The sequence below is a fragment of the Palaemon carinicauda genome, chromosome 23 (assembly GCF_036898095.1).
Source record: "Palaemon carinicauda isolate YSFRI2023 chromosome 23, ASM3689809v2, whole genome shotgun sequence".
Lineage (NCBI taxonomy): Eukaryota > Metazoa > Arthropoda > Malacostraca > Decapoda > Palaemonidae > Palaemon > Palaemon carinicauda.
Genome location: NC_090747.1, coordinates 57414156 through 57434830, shown reverse-complemented (window position 1 = coordinate 57434830; position 20675 = coordinate 57414156). Strand labels below are relative to the sequence as shown.

The window sequence follows — 20675 nt, the reverse complement described above, 5'->3', positions numbered from 1 at the left end:
AAGGACGATGAGGATGGAAGTGTTATGAATCCATTGTTAAATTATTCTCAGTTATCTAATATCCTTGATGATTTAGAGAATATGCAGTATGACACCGAACAAGCCATAACCCCCAACAGTGAGCCTGGATTAGGTAAACATAAACATAACGAGGACCATACCAATGGCAGTGAGGAAAAATGTCCTAAACTTGCTAGAATAAGCAACTAAATTAAACTTTATTTTTTTTCTAATGGCTCTAATAGTGGCATCAATAAATATTTGTGGTTTAAATGAGCTCAACAAACAGATACAACTTAAGATGTTAGCTTCTCAATATAAGATTGATGTATTGTTTATTCAAAAACATAATATTAGAGATAGGAATAAGATAAGATATCTTGAGGAAAGTTTTGAAGTACTGCTGAATAGGCCAACTATTTTTAAAGGAGGCACTTGTTTTTTATTTAATAAAATGTCTAATATTTCTGTAATGTCAACGGAAAAAGATGAAACGGGTAGTATATTATCTGCAAGAATCCAACATAATTGCAGTAATTTTTTCTTGTTGAATGTATATGCACCGTCAGGATCTTCTAAAAAGAAGGAAAGAGAGAGTTTGTTTTCTGATAACATTTTATATTACTTGAGGCAAAATACTTCAAATTCAATTCTAGGTGGCGATTTTAATTTTGTACTCTCAGGAAGAGATGTGAGTACGGGGAACGAAAGATGTGTATCCAAAGCGCTCAAGTCTCTGGTAAAACAACTGGCTCTGAAAGATGTATGGTTTTCGCAACACAATATACCCTCTTATACTTATTATCGAGCTGATTATGGTTCCAGAATTGACCGTATATATTTAAGTGACCTGTATAGTAACATAAAACAGTGTCAAAATATTCCATTATCTATAACAGATCATAACATACTATTAACCCACTTTTTTATAGACAGAAAGTGTAGAATGGGGAGTGGATATTTGAAATTGAATACGTCGTTACTGAATAGAGATGATCTTGACGAGAACTCCAAGAAGTTTTGGGATTATTTGAAAAGGGAAAAAAGAAAATATCCCAATATCATGGAGTGGTGGGATATTTTTGTGAAACCTAAAGTAAGATTTTTTTTGTTAGATTGTCCAAACAAGCTAACCAAGAGAAATATGGTACATTGAATTTTTTACAAAGCCACTTAGAAGTCTTAGCTAACAAGGCTTCGATTGGTAATATTGATTTTGAACAAATGAAAATCCTTAAAGATCGAATAAAGCCTATAAAAGATGAAATAAGTGAAGGTGTAAAAATTAGGTTAAAAACAGAAGAAAGGTTAAATGGGGAGCGACTGTCTGCTCATCTATTAGGGAAAGAGAAATCAAGAGGAAGAAAAAATATTATTAGAGAATTGCGTTTGGAGAATGGTGCAACACTGCATAACACTGACGCTATTGTTCACCATGTAAAGCAGTATTATAAAGCTCTATTCTCTAAGGTACATACAGACTCGAGGTTACAAGACCATTTTCTTATGTCTATTGACAGCACCATAAACGAGGAAGACAACGAAGTGTTATGTAGTGTTGTAACTTCCAAAGAGGTATTTAACGCTTTAAAATCTATGAACAAAGGTAAAACACCAGGGGTGGATGGGCTTCCATTAGAGTTTTACTTAAAAACATGGAATATTATCAAACCTGAGTTTACGGAAGTGGTGAAGTATGCTTTAAATATAAATTTTCAATTGGGGCAGAGTCAAAAGAAAGGTATCATAAAACTCGTTCACAAAGGAGGGGACATGCTATCTTTGAAGAACTGGAGGCCTATTGCATTACTAAATACTGATTATAAATGTATTTCAAGAATACTGGCAAACAGAATGGCGAGTGTTTTAAATAAGTTTGTATCAGAGGAACAATTTTGTTCGGTGAAAGGGAGATCTATAATAAACTGTAATACACTAATCCGTGATATCATATATTATGTTAATGAAAATAATTTAAACGGAGCTCTGGTCAATCTGGACTGGAGGAAGGCCTTCGACAGGGTAAATCTAGATTTTATGTTAAAGACTTTAACACGAATGGGTTTCAGAGACGATTTTGTTATGAAAATAAGAATGCTATATGACGGGAGCCTAAGTGCAGTTTGTATAATTGGAATCGTTAGTGACTATTTTCCTGTTGAACGATCGATACGCCAGGGCTGTCCTATGTCAATGATAGCATATGTTTTGTTCCAAGAATCACTGTATAGAACTATGAAACAAAATGTAAGTGTTCAACCAATAGAACTCCCAAATGCATTCCAGTGTTCTGTCATAGGGTTTGCGGATGACAGTTCTGTGTTTGTTAGAACAGCTGAGAGCATACAGGAAGTGTTCCATACAATAGCAAAATTTGAGCAATCTACAGGGGCAGAGCTAAATCGTGAAAAAACTTGTGTTATGGGACTGGGTAACTGGAAACTTATGGGACTGAGTAACTGGAAACATCGAAATGAATGGCCAGTTGAATGGTTGCAACATAAGAACAAATGCACTGTATTAGGGATGTTGCTATGCAATGATTATGAAGAAATGGTTAAAGGAAACTGGGATGAACTCATTAGCAAAGTTCAGGTAAGAGTAAACATGCTCTCAAACAGATTTTTGTCTATGTATCAAAAAGCTGCCATTATTAATTCCATAATCTTAATTAAAGTGTGGTACATGTGCCACGTGTTTCCATTGGTAAAGAGTAAAGCAAAACTCCTAGAACAAGCAATCTTTCGGTACCTGTGGTGTGGAACGTATCAGCCTATTAAGAGAGAATCCCTTTATCTTCCAAAAGCGAAAGGAGGCATAGGTATAATCATTGTGTATTACAAGGCAGCAGGTATTTTAACGAGCACATATTTGAAGATTATTCATTCAGAAAGTTATGGAAGGCAGCTAGCCCTTTATTTTACACGTATTAGAATAAGTTATATGTTTCGTTTGGAAAATTGTCATGATGTATCACACTCGGGTACTCCTTTCTAAAATTATATTGTTGATACCCTAAGGAAATTGATAACAACTCCGAACTTTCCACATGTTAAAAGTAAAAATATTTACAGGTCTATAATGCCAGAACATATGCCTATTGTATTGGAGAGATATCCACTCTTTAACTGGAAGCACATATGGAATAATCTATTGTGTAAATTTGTTGAGTCGTACCAGAGAAGTTTGATGTACAGATTTTTGTATGAATCATTAGCCACAAAAGAAAGGCTTAGAGTACTAAATATTAGAAATGATAATTTTTGTAACAAATTTATGGAAGTAGAAAATCATTTACATGTTGTATATTTTTGTATGTATGTTAAACCCATATGGGAGTGGTTTCAAACCTTAATTTTAGAAATATGTATAGTAAAAGTAGAACAACCAATAACATTTTTGATGATGGACTACGCATGTAAAACCAAGAAACAGGTAAACACAATAAATGTTCTTCTCATTGAATATATAAATTGTGCATGGTATAGCAGGAATGACAATGTATCTCCTTCAGAAAGAATCTCCTTATTAAGATGTAGAATAAAATACACCAAGTGGGTCCTATCAAAATCATATGATATAGAGAAACATTTTACCCGCCAATATGTTGAAAATATTTAACAAGTATACTGTGTCATTAGAGGTAAAAACTTTATAGAGTACTTTGTAGTTTAAAGCAATGAGAGTCAATGTTTTTTTTGTATTAAGTATTAAAAACATTGTAAAATATATATCTTAAAAGTGTCATATCTGTGCATATAGATACTTGCTGTATATACTATGTAAATTTACTTAATAAAAAAAAACACACACACAATCTTACTTGTTGATGAGAGAGAGAGAGAGAGAGAGAGAGAGAGAGAGAGAGAGAGAGAGAGAGAGAGAGAGAGAGAGAGAGAGGGGGGGGAGGAGATTCAAAAGTTTCGTCAGTGACATGATATATTATTAATTTAATTGTTAATTCTTTCACATTTCTCTTTTTTTTCCCGATATAATAAATTTTCCTCCTGAGCTGACCAAAACAAAAGCCTCGAATTAATCTTCTCTTTTTATTAATCAGGATGTTCTTGAGCCTGATAAACAGGAGAAGGTCTCAATAACCCGAGTAGAGGATAAATGGGCAGTTCTATTTAAGAGCGTAGGAACTCTGTAGAGGACTAAAAGAGATTTGAATTTAGTATGCTAAAGATTTAATTGGTGTGTGTGTGTGTGTGTGTATGTAGGCTATATATATATATATATATATATATATATATATATATATATATATATATATATATATATATATATATATATCTATATCTATATCTATATCTATATCTATATCTATATCTATATCTATATCTATATCTATATCTATATCTATATCTATATCTATATCTATATATATATATATATATATATATATATATATATATATATATATATATATATATATATATATATATATATATATATATATATATTAGGTTAACGTAAAATTATTTTTGTTTTATTTAAATGTCAGGGAAGCTTGGAGAGTCGTTGGAATGACGGGTTATTATAGAAGGTTTGTGCAAAACTTCCCTGACATTGCTCAGCCGCTTACTAAGTTATTAGAGAAAATCCAGAAATTTGTGTGGTCTCCTCAATGTGAGGAGTCTTTTATTAAACTTAAACTGGTGTTGGTGTCAAACCCAATAATAATGTCCCCTGATTTTCAGAAACCTTTCATTTTCGCGGTGGATGCTAGTGATGTGGGCATTGGAGGTGTCCTCTTTCAGAGAAATGGGGCTGGAGAGGTTCTTCCCGTGTCTTTCTTTAGCCGTAAACTATTGGCAGCAGAGAAACGGTATTCAACTATCGAGAAGGAGGCCTTGGCCTTGGTTCGTTCTTTGTTACATTTTAAACCCTATGTGACCAATTTCTCCTTTGCGATAGAGATTTGGACTGATCACAATCCTCTAGTGTTCATAGAAAGGATGAAAGGGTCCAATCAGAGAATTTTGAGATGGGCTTTGCAGTTGCAGGAATTCACTCTGCTTATCAAACATATTAAGGGATCGGAGAACCGTATTCCTGATGCCCTTTCTCGTATGTAATTTTGGCTTTTGTCTTTCCATCGCCCTTCTCGTGTCTTCTTCGGGTTGATATAGAAACTAGTTTTACGCAATAAAATATGATGACAAGTGTGTGAGTGAGTATGAGTGAGTACTCAGTTTATAGCTTAGTTTATATGTAGGTTCAATCTTAGTGGGGCCTATCATTTTTTTTTTCTGCACTCGTCCGAGTTATAATTTAGTCTTATTTTACATGTCCCATTTTCTGGTTTGGTATGTTCTTTCGTGAAGCTATGTTTTTTTCTTTTTTTTTTCCTGGCATGTGTATTGTAATAATATTTATGACTTGTTTTCAGGTTTTGTATTTCTATAACATTATGTTAATTCCTTTTCATTTCAGCATTTTTACAGTATTTAATTTTGAACAGAAAATGTATTCTATGTGAATAATTTTTATTTGTTTGGGGGAGGAAGGTATTAGGTTAACGTAAAATTATTTGTGTTTTATTTAAATAAGCCTCGTTTTCTTTTAAGTTAAAGTATTTTATTTGAGTTTGTTTACTATGGTGTTAATGTAAGTTAAGTGGCTTCACGATTGTTGGATAGTGTTTTTGTGCCTCCTCCTCCTCCTTTGTGTATTAGTGAACTATCGTTTTAACGATTGTTATTCTTTTTGCTTTGAGTGTTGATAAATGCTGGGAAGGTGATGAGTGGACATGGTCGACCTTCATTTAAAGGGAATTAATCCCTAAAAACTATAATAAGACTGTGTTTGAACCAAGGGAAAAGGGCTTCTGCTTTAAGAAGAGGGAATTCTATTGGGTTAGTGTTCTTGAACACAAAGCCAACGCAAGAGGATGCAAGTGCGGCATTGTTTGTACATATTGGTATTCGCCTTCAAGATCTTCAAGTAGTCCAGTTTCTACGAGAAAAGGTAATTGTCAAGTTTGCGGAAAAGGCGGTTTATGATCGCGTTGTCAAAGATTTCGAAGGGAAATATGTCACAGGTAATAGTGTTTCTTTGAAAGTAACAGACGAAAGTTCAATGTTTACCTTTGTTTCTATTAGAGACTGTCCAGAGGAGATGGAGGATGAGGTTTTAACGAATATTCTTCGACAGTATGGTAGAATGGAGGGCCTAAGACGCAATGTTTATAACCAGGATCCTTTTAAAGGTGCTTTAAGTGGTATACGTACCGCCAGAATGTATGTCAAAAAGAATATTCCATCGAAAATTTCTGTGAATGGTTTTCAAATTCAGTTGCTATATAGTGGTCAAAAGAGAACGTGTTTCAAGTGTGGTTCAGAATCTCATGAAGCAAGAGAATGCGAGACAAGTCGATATGAAAGATCGAATGTATTCGATACTCGAGATTTTCCTGCCTTAATACCAGTAGAAAGTAAAGTGTTTAATCAGCCTCGTAGCAGTAATGAGGATGGTCGTAATGCTTCCTTGAACACCGGAATTACAGATGAGCTACACGACTTAGTAAGTAAAGACAACAGGAATTTAACAATGAGCAGTATCAGTGAGGAATTACCAGACGGGGACGAACACGGAAATCCACAGACTCAAGTGAAAGAAACACAGTTGAACGAAGCTAGCGAACCAGGGATAAAGGTAATGCCAGTAGAAGCAGAGGTACACAAGGTTATGACGGATGGTTCTCAACCGGAAGAGGTAAGGAAAGGAGTAGTTGATATAATGGCTAATAAAAGGTTACTGGCGAATGTCTCAACGATGAAATGTAAACATTCTGAATTGCATGGTAAAGATAGTACTGAAATTCAAAATAATAGTGTAGAAAGGGAAAGTATTTCTAATGTTAAGGACGATGAGGATGGAAGTGTTATGAATCCATTGTTAAATTATTCTCAGTTATCTAATATCCTTGATGATTTAGAGAATATGCAGTATGACACCGAACAAGCCATAACCCCCAACAGTGAGCCTGGATTAGGTAAACATAAACATAACGAGGACCATACCAATGGCAGTGAGGAAAAATGTCCTAAACTTGCTAGAATAAGCAACTAAATTAAACTTTATTTTTTTTCTAATGGCTCTAATAGTGGCATCAATAAATATTTGTGGTTTAAAAGAGCTCAACAAACAGATACAACTTAAGATGTTAGCTTCTCAATATAAGATTGATGTATTGTTTATTCAAGAACATAATATTAGAGATAGGAATAAGATAAGATATCTTGAGGAAAGTTTTGAAGTACTGCTGAATATGCCAACTATTTTTAAAGGAGGCACTTGTTTTTTATTTAATAAAATGTCTAATATTTCTGTAATGTCAACGGAAAAAGATGAAACGGGTAGTATATTATCTGCAAAAATCCAACATAATGGCATTAATTTTTTGTTGTTGAATGTATATGCACCGTCAGGATCTTCTAAAAAGAAGGAAAGAGAGAGTTTGTTTTCTGATAAGATTTTATATTACTTGAGGCAAAATACTTCAAATTCAATTCTAGGTGGCGATTTTAATTTTGTACTCTCAGGAAGAGATGTGAGTACGGAGAACGAAAGATGTGTATCCAAAGCGCTCAAGTATCTGGTAAAACAACTGGCTCTGAAAGATGTATGGTTTTCGCAACACAATATACCATCTTATACTTATTATCGAGCTGATTATGGTTCCAGAATTGACCGTATATATTTAAGTGACCTGTATAGTAACATAAAACAGTGTCAAAATATTACATTATCTATAACAGATCATAACATACTATTAACCCACTTTTTATAGACAGAAAGTGTACAATGGGGAGTGGATATTTAAAATTGAATACGTCGTTACTGAATAGAGATGATCTTGACGAGAACTCCAAGAAGTTTTGGGATTATTTGAAAAGTGAAAAAAGAAAATATCCCAATATCATGGAGTGGTGGGATATTTTTGTGAAACCTAAAGTAAGATTTTTTTTGTTAGATTGTCCAAACAAGCTAACCAAGAGAAATATGGTACATTGAATTTTTTACAAAGCCACTTAGAAGTCTTAGCTAACAAGGCTTCGATTGGTAATATTGATTTTGAACAAATGAAAATCCTTAAAGATCGAATAAAGCCTATAAAAGATGAAATAAGTGAAGGTGTAAAAATTAGGTTAAAAACAGAAGAAAGGTTAAATGGGGAGCGACTGTCTGCTCATCTATTAGGGAAAGAGAAATCAAGAGGAAGAAAAAATATTATTAGAGAATTGCGTTTGGAGAATGGTGCAACACTGCATAACACTGACGCTATTGTTCACCATGTAAAGCAGTATTATAAAGCTCTATTCTCTAAGGTACATACAGACTCGAGGTTACAAGACCATTTTCTTATGTCTATTGATAGCACCATAAACGAGGAAGACAACGAAGTGTTATGTAGTGTTGTAACTTCCAAAGAGGTATTTAACGCTTTAAAATCTATGAACAAAGGTAAAACACCAGGGGTGGATGGGCTTCCGTTAGAGTTTTACTTAAAAACATGGAATATTATCAAACCTGAGTTTACGGAAGTGGTGAAGTATGCTTTAAATATAAATTTTCAATTGGGGCAGAGTCAAAAGAAAGGTATCATAAAACTCGTTCACAAAAGAGGGGACATGCTATCTTTGAAGAACTGGAGGCCTATTCCATTACTAAATACTGATTATAAATGTATTTCAAGAATACTGGCAAACAGAATGGCGAGTGTTTTAAATAAGTTTGTATCAGAGGAACAATTTTGTTCGGTGAAAGGGAGATCTATAATAAACTCTAATACACTAATCCGTGATATCATATATTATGTTAATGAAAATAATTTAAACGGAGCTCTGGTCAATCTGGACTGGAGGAAGGCCTTCGACAGGGTAAATCTAGATTTTATGTTAAAGACTTTAACACGAATGGGTTTCAGAGACGATTTTGTTATGAAAATAAGAATAGAATTTTTTCGCGTTACGAAGTATAGCAAAAAATAATTGTCCTAACGACATGTAAGCAGATCTTAAGTGTCTTGTTACTTAAGTTCAGTTGTTATGTAGGCAGTGGCCAATGAGAATTTAGTGTTGGGTGAAACGTATTCGATGTTTGAAGAGGTATTTAGTAAGTGGTCACTTTCTAGCGCACGCTAGCCCGAGCAAGTCGAATTTATTAGCCAGGACGCCAGGCAGGTTCAAATACAGCTTCAGATGTGAATAGTGTTTTCACGCTAGCAATCAGAATGCTGAAATCGTTTCAAGAAGTGATGGACAATATACTATCCGATTTCCAGCAGAATATTCAACAAGTATCCGTACCTCATTAAAGTATGATGGAAAACCATTTGAATGAACATCGCGTTATTTTGAGGAAACTGATACGAAAATGTTAGCATTAGATGCGATTGTTTATCAACTTGGAGGACAAGGAACATCTAAAACTGCTGCAGAAACGAGTTAGTACGCAAAGAGCAGCATCATCGAAAGTGTCAAGCTAGTTAAATATCGAGGGAAAGTGTGGATTCATATCAACTTTGATGGAAGAGGTCTAGAGCTCAATAAAGGCCGAGAGCTGACATTGGAGCCGGGAACGTACCAAGAAAGACGTCGAGAAGATAAGTGAAAATATATCTGTTTTTATTTTGTATACTTAGCAGTTGGTACAAGGAAATTGGAACATTGTGTTTATTTTATTTTATTGTTTTTAATCGCCTGTTGGTTGTTGTTATTCACAATACATTGAACAGAATTAGATTGGGATAGTCACTGACGTCTAAAAGGTCGATCATAAAATTCCATTTCAAAACCGTTACTGTGGTTGTTGGATTGGGTAACAATAGGTCAGAAAGGGACGAATCAGAGTTTATTAAAAGAGAATGGGTGACACTGGTATCAGAAAAACTAAGAAATAATTCCTTTGACGGTGACCAAGAATGGAAATGGTAAGCAAAGGCTGGTTTTTTATTACAAACTTTTTAAGGATTTAATCAGTCTACAGTCTGCTTATCGCATAGAAATCTATTAAAACCTTGCCAATATCTTTCTCATTGGGGAAAAATGTAAAAAGTTTTTATAATGGATTATCTTTAGATATTTTTGAAAGCGGCGGTACATCTTTACTAAAGTTCTTAAGTCTGTTAGATATTGGAGATCTAAGGAAGTGAAGATTGAAGTATTTTTAGATGATGGCATAGCTGCGGATGGTTGTTTTGAAGGGGCATTGGATGCTAGTTATTTACTTTTAAAAGCTTCAAGATTTGGATTTATTTACAAGAAAGTAAAATTGGTTTTCAGACTCTAAATTGTATTTGGAAAGGTTTACAGAGGACGAATACTGAAGGCAAATTTTGTAACTACAGTATTAGGATAAACTATGTCGTTAAAGATCTTGTTTAGATGCCAAACCTTCTGAATTAACAAAAACGTTATTTTAACGAATATCTTTTGGACAGAATTGTCTGTTACATAATTTCCACGAAATTTGTCGTGAGAAGTATTGTTAAAATGTAAACGATAAAGTATTTCTGTATTTTTACATATTGAGAAAAGCTAGTTGAGAACTTAATGAAGAAATATCAGATGCTCCGGTTGAGATCTCGTTTTGACGCAGAAATTCATTCCTTTTATTTTGGTCGTTACTTTAACTATATACTTGCATCAGACTTATTTAACCTATTACTTCATTGTGACGCCTAAGATGTAGGCAGTTTATCACTATATTGTGACGCCTATAATGTAGGCAGTTTATCACTATATTGTGACGCCTATAATGTAGGCAGTTTACACTATATTGTGACGCCTAAGGTGTAGGCAGTTTATCACTATATTGTGACGCCTCAGATGTAGGCAGTTTATCACTATATTGTGACGCCTCAGATGTACTGTAGCAGCTTAGCACTATATTGTGACGCCTCAGATGTAGGCAGTTTAGCACTATTGTGACGCCACTGATGTAGGCAGTTTAGCACTATATTGTGACGCCTCAGATGTAGGCAGTTTATCACTCTATTGTGACGCCTAAGATGTAGACAGTTAATTACTATATTGTGACGCATCAAATGTAGGCAATTTATCCCATTGCGAAGCCTCGGATGTAGGCAATCTTATCAATATATTGCAACGCCTCATAGGAAATTTACCGCTATATTGCGACGCTTCAGACATAGGAATTTACCGCTATATTGTGACTCCTCAGATTTAATAGTTACATTGTGACGCCTCTGGTGTTGGGAAATTTATATGTTGTGACACCTCAGTAGTAGGTTTGGAGTAATTCTGAAGTTTTTAGCGATGAATACAGCTCATTTTTTTTTTATCATGAAAAGAGTGGTTGGAAACTGGACAGCAAATGAATCTTTAAAATTAAACATGAATGAGCATGAGGCAGTCGACAGAATTATGTAAAGTACTTTGGCAATGTTTGAACGTTGTTTCAGATAAAAGATTTTCGATTTTAATGCAAGTAGGTAGCAAAAAGCCAGATTTGGAAATCATAGAAAACCAAAGAATTTAAACTTGTACTGAATACACTGTTCAGGTCATCAATGTATGTAAGCCCAGAAAGAGTACAAAAGAGTGGATATTTTGAAGTGTTGTCAACTAACATGGATGAATGGTCAATTCTTGCTTACATTTTTCAGAGTTATGGACTTGTGAGAGTTATTCATTCTTTAGACTGTTTTGCTACTTTTAAAAATATGTTGGTTTTTAATCTCTAATATTGGTGTCCCGGTACAGAGGGAATTGATGCTTTAACTTGAGGTTTGGTGCTTTATACCAAAAGTTATTAATAAAATGGAGGTAAAAATTCTTAAGTAGAATATTCCAGAGTGAAAGTCCTCTCCATATTGACTGTTGATATTAACGAGGGAAGCTTTATTGTTAAACTTTGAGTGTTTACGTAACAAAAGGTTATTAAACACGGCAAAGAGGGAAATTTTTCGCTGAAATTTAACTTTGATATAGAAGGTAAAGGTTTTTGAGATTATAAGTATATATGTACAATGTTTTATTTTTGGAATCTGCTTTCCAGGATCGTGAATACAATGAAATGCCAGCAGTCGTCTTTAACGGTGGCATATAATTTGGACAGGAAATTGGGGGACCTCAGTTGTCATGAGCATATTCTATCATCGATGAATGACAGTACTGGCAAGGCCTACCAACTTGTCTTTCAACAAAGAGAAGCTTACAATAATGGTCACGAGCAAAGCTAAATGCCATTGTATGTTGCTTTATTTATGACGCTTTTACTAGATTCCGGCGCTTTAGTAATCTCCAGTGATCAAGCTATTTATGCCATAACGTGCATGCATGAAATGAGGGGTTACATAGATCCAACGGAAAATTCACTTGTTAAATCTTTGCAAGCACCTGTGAAACATTAAGCTGGTAGATCGGTGCATAAAAAGGATCTTTCAGATAATATGGTGTTGCAGAATCCGTGCGGATTATATTTTCCGATATTGAAAAACTTCTTTATTATTTTGATAGATCATTGAGGTTTTCTTATGAGATTTGGGGAATTAAGTTTATTGTAATTTGAAGGTTTCTTAGTTGAACAGAAAAAAAAAAAATGAAAAATCACCAATACTGTGAAGTTTTTGATATCGGAAGTTGTCACAAATGCTTTTCCATATTTGATGTATTTTTCTTGATACAGAGGAAGCTGGAATGATTTTGTCTTTTGATCGATTTCTCTTTAAGAAGTTTTTTTTTTTTTAAAGTTCCTGTAATGTAACCAAACAGAATTTTTTGTTAAAACTGTGGCTACAAGTTCAAACATCGCAAACGATAACGTCAATGATAGGTGTGTTCATAGACATGAGTGTTGGTAGTCTGTTTCAAGTAAACATGTTTGTCAAAGTCTTCAATAAGAGGTTAAATGTGTAAATCATTCAATCGGAACATTTATTTCTCTCTCTCCATTTTTTTCCTTCTCTCCCTTTCTTTGGTATTATCTAGGGTCAACCGACACGGTGCGCTATAATGCAATTTAAAGTTTTATTATGTTTATACCTGTAGAGAATGCGGAGTGAAGTGAGGACTAGAATTTTTTCGCGTTACGAAGTATAGCGAAAAATAATTGTCCTAACGACATGTAAGCAGATCTTAAGTGTCTTGTTACTTAAGTTCAGTTGTTATGTAGGCAGTGGCCAATGAGAATTTAGTGTTGGGTGAAACGTATTCGATGTTTGAAGAGGTATTTAGTAAGTGGTCACTTTCTAGCGCACGCTAGCCCGAGCAAGTCGAATTTATTATCAATATTATCATTATTATTTATTAGTAGTACAAGAGTGAGGTTCCACCACTCAAATTTGAGTTACTCTGCATTATTGCCGTGGATACACAGGTTTCCATAGTTTTTTCAAAACTTGAGATTTTGTTTTTTATCTATGGTTTTTCCTGGGCGGCAGAGGAGGCTTATATGTTAATTTGAAAGTTTGTTCATTTTGTTTTAAATATGCACTGCTATATCAGTACAGAAGTTTGTAGAAGTTATTAGAATGTGATGTTATATATAAATTGTTTTTAAAAAGTATGATTCATTAGAAAAATAAACCTGGCGTCAACCGGCACGGTGCGCTATAATGCAATTTAAAGTTTTATTATGTTTATACCTGTAGAGAATGCGGAGTGAAGTGAGGACTGCTATATGACGGGAGCCTAAGTGCAGTTTGTATAATTGGAATCGTTAGTGTCTATTTTCCTGTTGAACGATCGATACGCCAGGGCTGTCCTATGTCAATGATAGCATATGTTTTGTTCCAAGAATCACTGTATAGAACTATGAAACAAAATGTAAGTGTTCAACCAATAGAACTCCCAAATGCATTTCAGTGTTCTGTCATAGGGTTGTATATTTTTGTATGTATGTTAAACCCATATGGGAGTGGTTTCAAACCTTAATTTTAAGAAATATGTATAGTAAAAGTAGAACAACCAATAACATTTTTGATGATGGACTACGCATGTAAAACCAAGAAACAGGTAAACACAATAAATGTTCTTCTCATTGAATATATAAATTGTGCATGGTATAGCAGGAATGACAATGTATCTCCTTCAGAAAGAATCTCCTTATTAAGATGTAGAATAAAATACACCAAGTGGGTCCTATCAAAATCATATGATATAGAGAAACATTTTACCCGCCAATATGTTAAAAATATTTAACAAGTATACTGTGTCATTAGAGGTAAAAACTTTATAGAGTACTTTGTAGTTTAAAGCAATGAGAGTCAATGTTTTTTTTTTGTATTAAGTATTAAAAATATTGTAAAATATATATTTTAAAAGTGTCAAATCTGTGCATATAGATACTTGCTGTATATACTATGTAAATTTACTTAATAAAAAAAACACACACACAATCTTACTTGTTGATGAGAGAGAGAGAGAGAGAGAGAGAGAGAGAGAGAGAGAGAGAGAGAGAGAGAGAGAGAGAGAGAGAGACAAAGAACGTCCACTTCATTCTGAAAAATCTCTAGAAAGACTGTCAAATATTACATTATGCTTTCCTTTCATATGATGCTTTCTCTTCATATGAACTATATTTAAATCGTAATCTTATAATTCTCAACTCCAACGCATGATATGTTTTTTCTTATTCTTAAACCTATCTAAGTAAACTAACGGATTATGATCAATATACACAGTTAAAACCTGACCGCTACGTACATAAATCTCAAAATGTTGTAAAGTTGATACTAATGTAAACAATTCCTTTCCAGTAGTTGAATAATTCTGCTGTGCTTTATTTAACTTCTTCGAATATTAAGCTACAGGGTGATAAATCCCGTTCACTTTTTGCAACAGAACTCCTCTAATGCCAATATTGCTTGCATCTATCGGTAAATTAAATTCCTTGCTAAAATCAGGTAACATTAGTACGGGGTCGTGAATCATTATGGCCTTTAACTTATTGAAAACGTCGATACATTCATTATCAAATACAAAACTTCATCCTTTCTTGATAAGATTACTTATTGGAGATCTTATTTCTGAAAAATTAGGAACAAAACTGCGGAAATATGAAATCATTTCAATTAATCTACTTGCCTGTGTTTTACTGGTAGGGATTAGGAAGTTGATGATATCCTCTGTTTCCATCTTTTGGACAAATCTTACATAGACCAACTTTATGACCCAAATATGTGATCGAGGTTTTTCCGAATTCACATTTCTTCAGGTTTAAAACAAGTTTTGCTTTCTCAAGGACTGCTAGGACTTTAGCTTAAATGCGTAGATGTTGCTCCCATGTATCTGAAAACACTACAAGATCATCCAAAGACACGACACAGTTATCAATTCCATTTAAAACTATATTCATTAATCATTGGAAAGTACTCGCTGTATTTCGTAGACCAAAAGCCATAACTTTGGGTTCATAATTACTGAAAGGTGTTATTAAAACAGATATTTTCTGTGGAAGACTACTTAAAGGTACTTGCCAATAACCTTTGGCCAAATTGAGTTAAGAAATAAACTTGGCGTTCCTATTCTAACTAATCAATCTTTTATCCTGGGGAGGGGAGAATTACTTTGTTTTGTAACATTATTCACTTTTCTGAATCAATCAAACCATTGTCTAGCATATACTTAATTTCCTGTCGGACAGAATCTGCTTTTTCTGGGCTTAGACAATATGGACTTTGTCTAATGGGTTTTGTGTCCTGTAACTCAATATCGTGTTTTAAGAGATTGTTAAACCTAATTTATCACTAACAGTTTATGGATAACTTGAACACATTCGATAATTCCCTTGCTTTTTATTCCTCTAAGCTAGGATTAAACCGTGAAATTATTAAGAATATCAGAGCTCTTTTCAAAATTATTCTCTCTTTGCCACACGGTTACAACTGCCACTGAACGTTCATTAAATTTCTTGAGCAAGTTGATGTTCAACCACTCAGCTCTATGCCTACCCATATCAATTAAGTAATTCCAATTTCCCCTTTTATACTGTATATGATAGGAAATGGACCTTCAAACTTATTAGATAATGAGGGACCTTCTTTCTGTACTAATACTAAGACTTTATCACGCACATGTAAAATTCTGTCTTTAGCCTTAAGATCGTACTTCCTTTTAGTTTCCCATTGACAGTTGCTCTTATTTGCTTTTGCTAATTGCAAGGCTTTCCTTAAATCCTCTTTGTAATCTTCTATATTCTGTATGTAATCCTTTCTACCTTCTTCTAGCATTAACTTAACCTTCAAAATTTCTAAGGGTTCTTTGCCGGTGTGACCAAACAACAATTCAAAAGAACTAAATCCCGTGCTGTCATTAGCTACTAATCGTAAAACCATCAGTACAGAAGGTAACTTTTCTTCCCAGTCATGTTCGAAATTATTACACAACTTCCTTGAGCAACTTTAAAACGTTTGATGACGTTCAACAATTCCTTGTAGTTCAGGGTGGTATGGGTGGAAGATACAAGTTTAATCTCTAACTCTTTCATTTTATCTCCGAAATACTTTGATACAGAACTGCTACCATTATCACTCTGTATAACACAAGGAAGTCCAAATTTAGAGAAATAGTTCAGCAAGCGTTTAACTTCGTTTTTTTAATTGCAATTTCTTACTGGGTTTGCTTCAGGATATCGTGTTAGTTTATCAGTGTTTGTTAATAGATAGATATTCCCTCCCTTACTTCTGGCAAAGGGCCTACTATATCAATTATGACATTCTCAAAAGGTTTTCCTTCCGATGGAAAATTACATAACGGAGCCATGGGAATCACTTGATTAGCTTGTTACATATGCAGATGATGCTACTCTCTTGGCATCAATTCCATCCCCTGCATGTAGATCTGGGGTTGGTGAATCTCCTAATAGAGATTTAGCTAAAATTAGTGCATGGTTCAAATTATGGGGTATGAAGTTGAATCCTAACAAAACTTAAAGTAATATTGTAAGTAGGTCAAGGACGGTGGCTCCTCATCATCCGGATCTCAGTATTGATAATGTTTCTTTAAATTTGTATGACTCTTTTTAAAATTTTAGGTGTAATTCTCGACAGCATATTTACTTTTGAGAAACACATTAGCTCTGTGTCTTCTTCAATTGCACTAAAAATTGGCTTATTGAAAAAGTCTTTTAAGATTTTTGATGGTCAATCCATTCTGAGAAAGTTTTTAAATTTTTTTATTATAACTTGTTTTGAGTATTGTTCTCCTGTCTGGTTTGCAGCTGCTGATTCTCATCTTAATTTGTTGGACAAAAACTTACGGTCTATTAAATTTCTTATTCCTGATCTAGATATTAATCTTTGGCACCGTCGTTCAATTAGTTCATTATGCATGTTGCATAAGATGTTTCATAACTCTGACCATCCTTTACATTTTGATCTCCCTGGACAATTCTATCTTGTTCGTAATACTAGGCAGGCAGGTAATTCTAATAGCCAGGCCTTGTCCATCACGAGGCTCAATACTACACAGTATTGTAGAAGTTTTATTCCAGCTGGGTAGTTGAATCAGAAGAACTATAAACGTATAAAGTTGGAGCAAATGTTCTGATGTTGACCAGGCTGATAGGAGTCTTTTTATAGTTCATATATGACATATCTGTTTTGGACGTTGTTAATAGTTTATATAGGACATATCTGTTTTGACGTTGTTACTGTTTTAGAATGATTTATTGTTAACTTGTTCTCATAATTCATTTATTTCCTTATTTCCTTTCCTCACTGGGCTACTTTTCCCTATTGGAGCCCTTGGGCTTATAGCATCTTGCTTTTCCCACTAGGGTTGTAGCTTAGCTAATAATAATAATAATAATAATAATAATAATAATAATAATAGGTTTGCCAGCCATTTGACATTCGTGACAACATAAAACGTATCTCTTCACATCACTTTTCATTTTAGGTCAAAAGTACGTTTTACTTATACACTTGAATGTTTTATTTACTCCTAAATGTCCCTGTTCATCATGTGCTAGTTTCAAAATTTATTCACGGAGTTTCCAAGGAGTTATTAATTGCTCTATGACATCCTCTTTGCTACCTGTCTTAGGAAGAACATAGCGACACAAAAGTTTGTCTTTATACTAAATGTTTCCTTACAAACATTTTCATGTTCATCTTCCAATTCACATGAAAAAATTCGAGTTAGTGTTTCATCTTCCCTCTGCATCTTAACTAATTCATCCTTATTCAATATACTAGTTTCTGAAACATTACAGCTGCTATTACTTGGACCTATATCATTGTCTATATATACATCACTTTTTTCGACAGCTACATCATCATCTCGGCTCACTTTGTCAACATTGATAGAGTCGGTTTCCTCAGCTACACTAACACTAAGATCACCATCACCGCCTGTATTACCTTTGTTCGAATCCTCGAACAACCTATGACCGTAGTCAATATCTATATCTAATCCTGACCTAGTTACTATCATTTCAGGCACTTGAACTTCATTAAAAATAGGATTCACACACTTCGAGGTAGTTATATCATTGGCCATAATAATGTCAGCACCGTCTATGGGAAAAGTATCCACGACTGCTAGTTTTACATCTCTTGTCACTACCTGACTTTTCAATTTTATCTTTAATAAAGGACAAACTACACAAGTGTTCTGAAACCCACCTAGCATAACTTTTTCTTTCATGCTGATTATTACATTCCTTGGTACACTCACTTTCCTAACGAGTGATACGGCCGCTCCTATATCTCTAAACAAGACTACTTCCCTTGAATCACCTCCTTTGAGAGAAAAAACTAAACCTTCAGACAAAAATTCACTATAATGTTTTCTAGTTTCTTCCAAAAGACTATTCCTTCCTGAAGAAAGATTATTAACTAGTGACACAGGTTTCTTAAAATTTGTACTTTCTACTGTGCAATTCCTAGCTATATGCCCTTTATTATTACAATTGTAATAAGTGACCTCTGAATCACTGACTGCCCATTTACTCATACAGTATCGAGAAATATGACCTTCCTTTCCCACATGTGTAACAATAATAATAATAATCCCTCTTCATAATATCATTATTTTTAGAACTACCTTTACTACGTTGTGCCTTACTTGACAAAAGATCGTTTTTCTTTTTTCTGCCACTTAAACTATGTGTGAGACTATACTCATCTGCTAATCTCGTAGTATCGGCAAAAGACGTTTCACGCCTATCTTCTATATATAATTTGATGTCTGGGGATATATTATCTTTGAAAATTTCTAACTAAACTAAGTTCTTGAGATCTTCAGCGAAAGTCAGCCAATCACAAAACGATCTTTCTAGCTTCTTTCCGTACTCTACATATGTACTAGTATAATCTCTTTTCAAACTTCTAAACTTCTGGTACCAGTCTGTATGCACTAAGTACGGTTTCTTTCACAATATCATAATCTTCACTTTCATCCTCAGACCAACTATACACAGAATGTGCTCTACCACTTAAAACTGATTGTAAATACAAAGTCCACTGTCTTTTTGGAGAACCTACTCTGTTCATTAACTTTTCAAAAGACATGAAATATTTTGTAACATCTTCCTCATCAGATTTCGGTATAAGTTTGAGTGCTGCACTCATATCTAAACTATCAGTGTCATTGTTCAAGGATAAATTACTTCCTGATCTGCTACCTGACAGTTTGTTATGAAGAGTTTGAACTAAACTGTCTTTCATTTTCTTCTCTCTCAGCTGCTCTTTCGTCCCTCTCAAACACTTCCTGTTCTATCTTAAAAACATACTCACGGAGAGCATCGCCATCTACACCAAGAAGTTTACCTGAATCTAACAAATCTTTCGTAATCTCACTCATTCTGCTTCTTTATATATTCTCCCTGTTTCAACTGGTTATGTTGCCAAAAATCCTGCTAAGGTCGCCAACTGTTACGATCCTGGAGGATTGAATCAGTCTCTTTTGAATTGATTAATTGAATTAGGATAAATCAACAACCACCAAGAGAAACATGGGAATAGGAATATAGAAAGAAATTCTTAAAAGAAAACAATTTAATTTACAACTAGTCAAAGATCAATGTTTCTTGATTGAGAACTTGTAAAGCATGGAATTGAACAAAGAAGATCATCTGATTAAACTACTCTTCAGCAAATACGGGAACAGCCAAGAAAGCAGACAAATAATACTTAAAAGAAATGATGGTATTCTTCACAGAAGATCTTGACGATTCAGGAACGTAAATTTTATATACCCCTGTATGGGAGGGGTTAACTATGGACAATCTCCGTATAAGGAGATTTTCTCCTTTCTTCATCCCCATTGGTTTTCCTTCAAACCATACCTACTTTGATCATAATATCTTTCCGAACGTTCTGCTGGTGCAATCATGATCCGTATGGAGCTATAATTGAAGCGAGGCATATATTTACCTTCTGTTAATGGGTGTTTCGGTGACAAGACTTCCCTTATGCTCCGGGTCCTTCCAAAACTCTGGCTCCTAGATTTTCTACAACAGATGACCCTTATGCCCCAGGTCCACTGATCTAGCCACATCTACTTAATGTCTTGACCTCAATCAACGGCGTTGACAGCTTCTGGTAAACACTAGCGGGACCTCTTCTCTCTGCTTCTTAAGAGTAAAAACTTTACAAGTTTTAACATCCTTGTCTATATTATTCTATTTACCCATAATAGCCACCCAGGCAGGGACAGCTGGAGAACCGCCTCATCAACTCAGCTGTTGCAGAGAAC

General features: G+C 34.3%; 1 long non-coding RNA gene across 1 annotated transcript; it reads left to right on the top strand.

The window, feature by feature from the left end:
* Window positions 1–9373: 9373 nt before the first annotated feature.
* On the top strand, window positions 9374–13594 carry LOC137617113 (uncharacterized). Its single transcript, XR_011039572.1, has 2 exons — window positions 9374–10802; window positions 10839–13594. It is a non-coding gene; the product is annotated as an uncharacterized lncRNA (long non-coding RNA).
* The last annotated feature ends 7081 nt before the right edge of the window (window positions 13595–20675 follow it).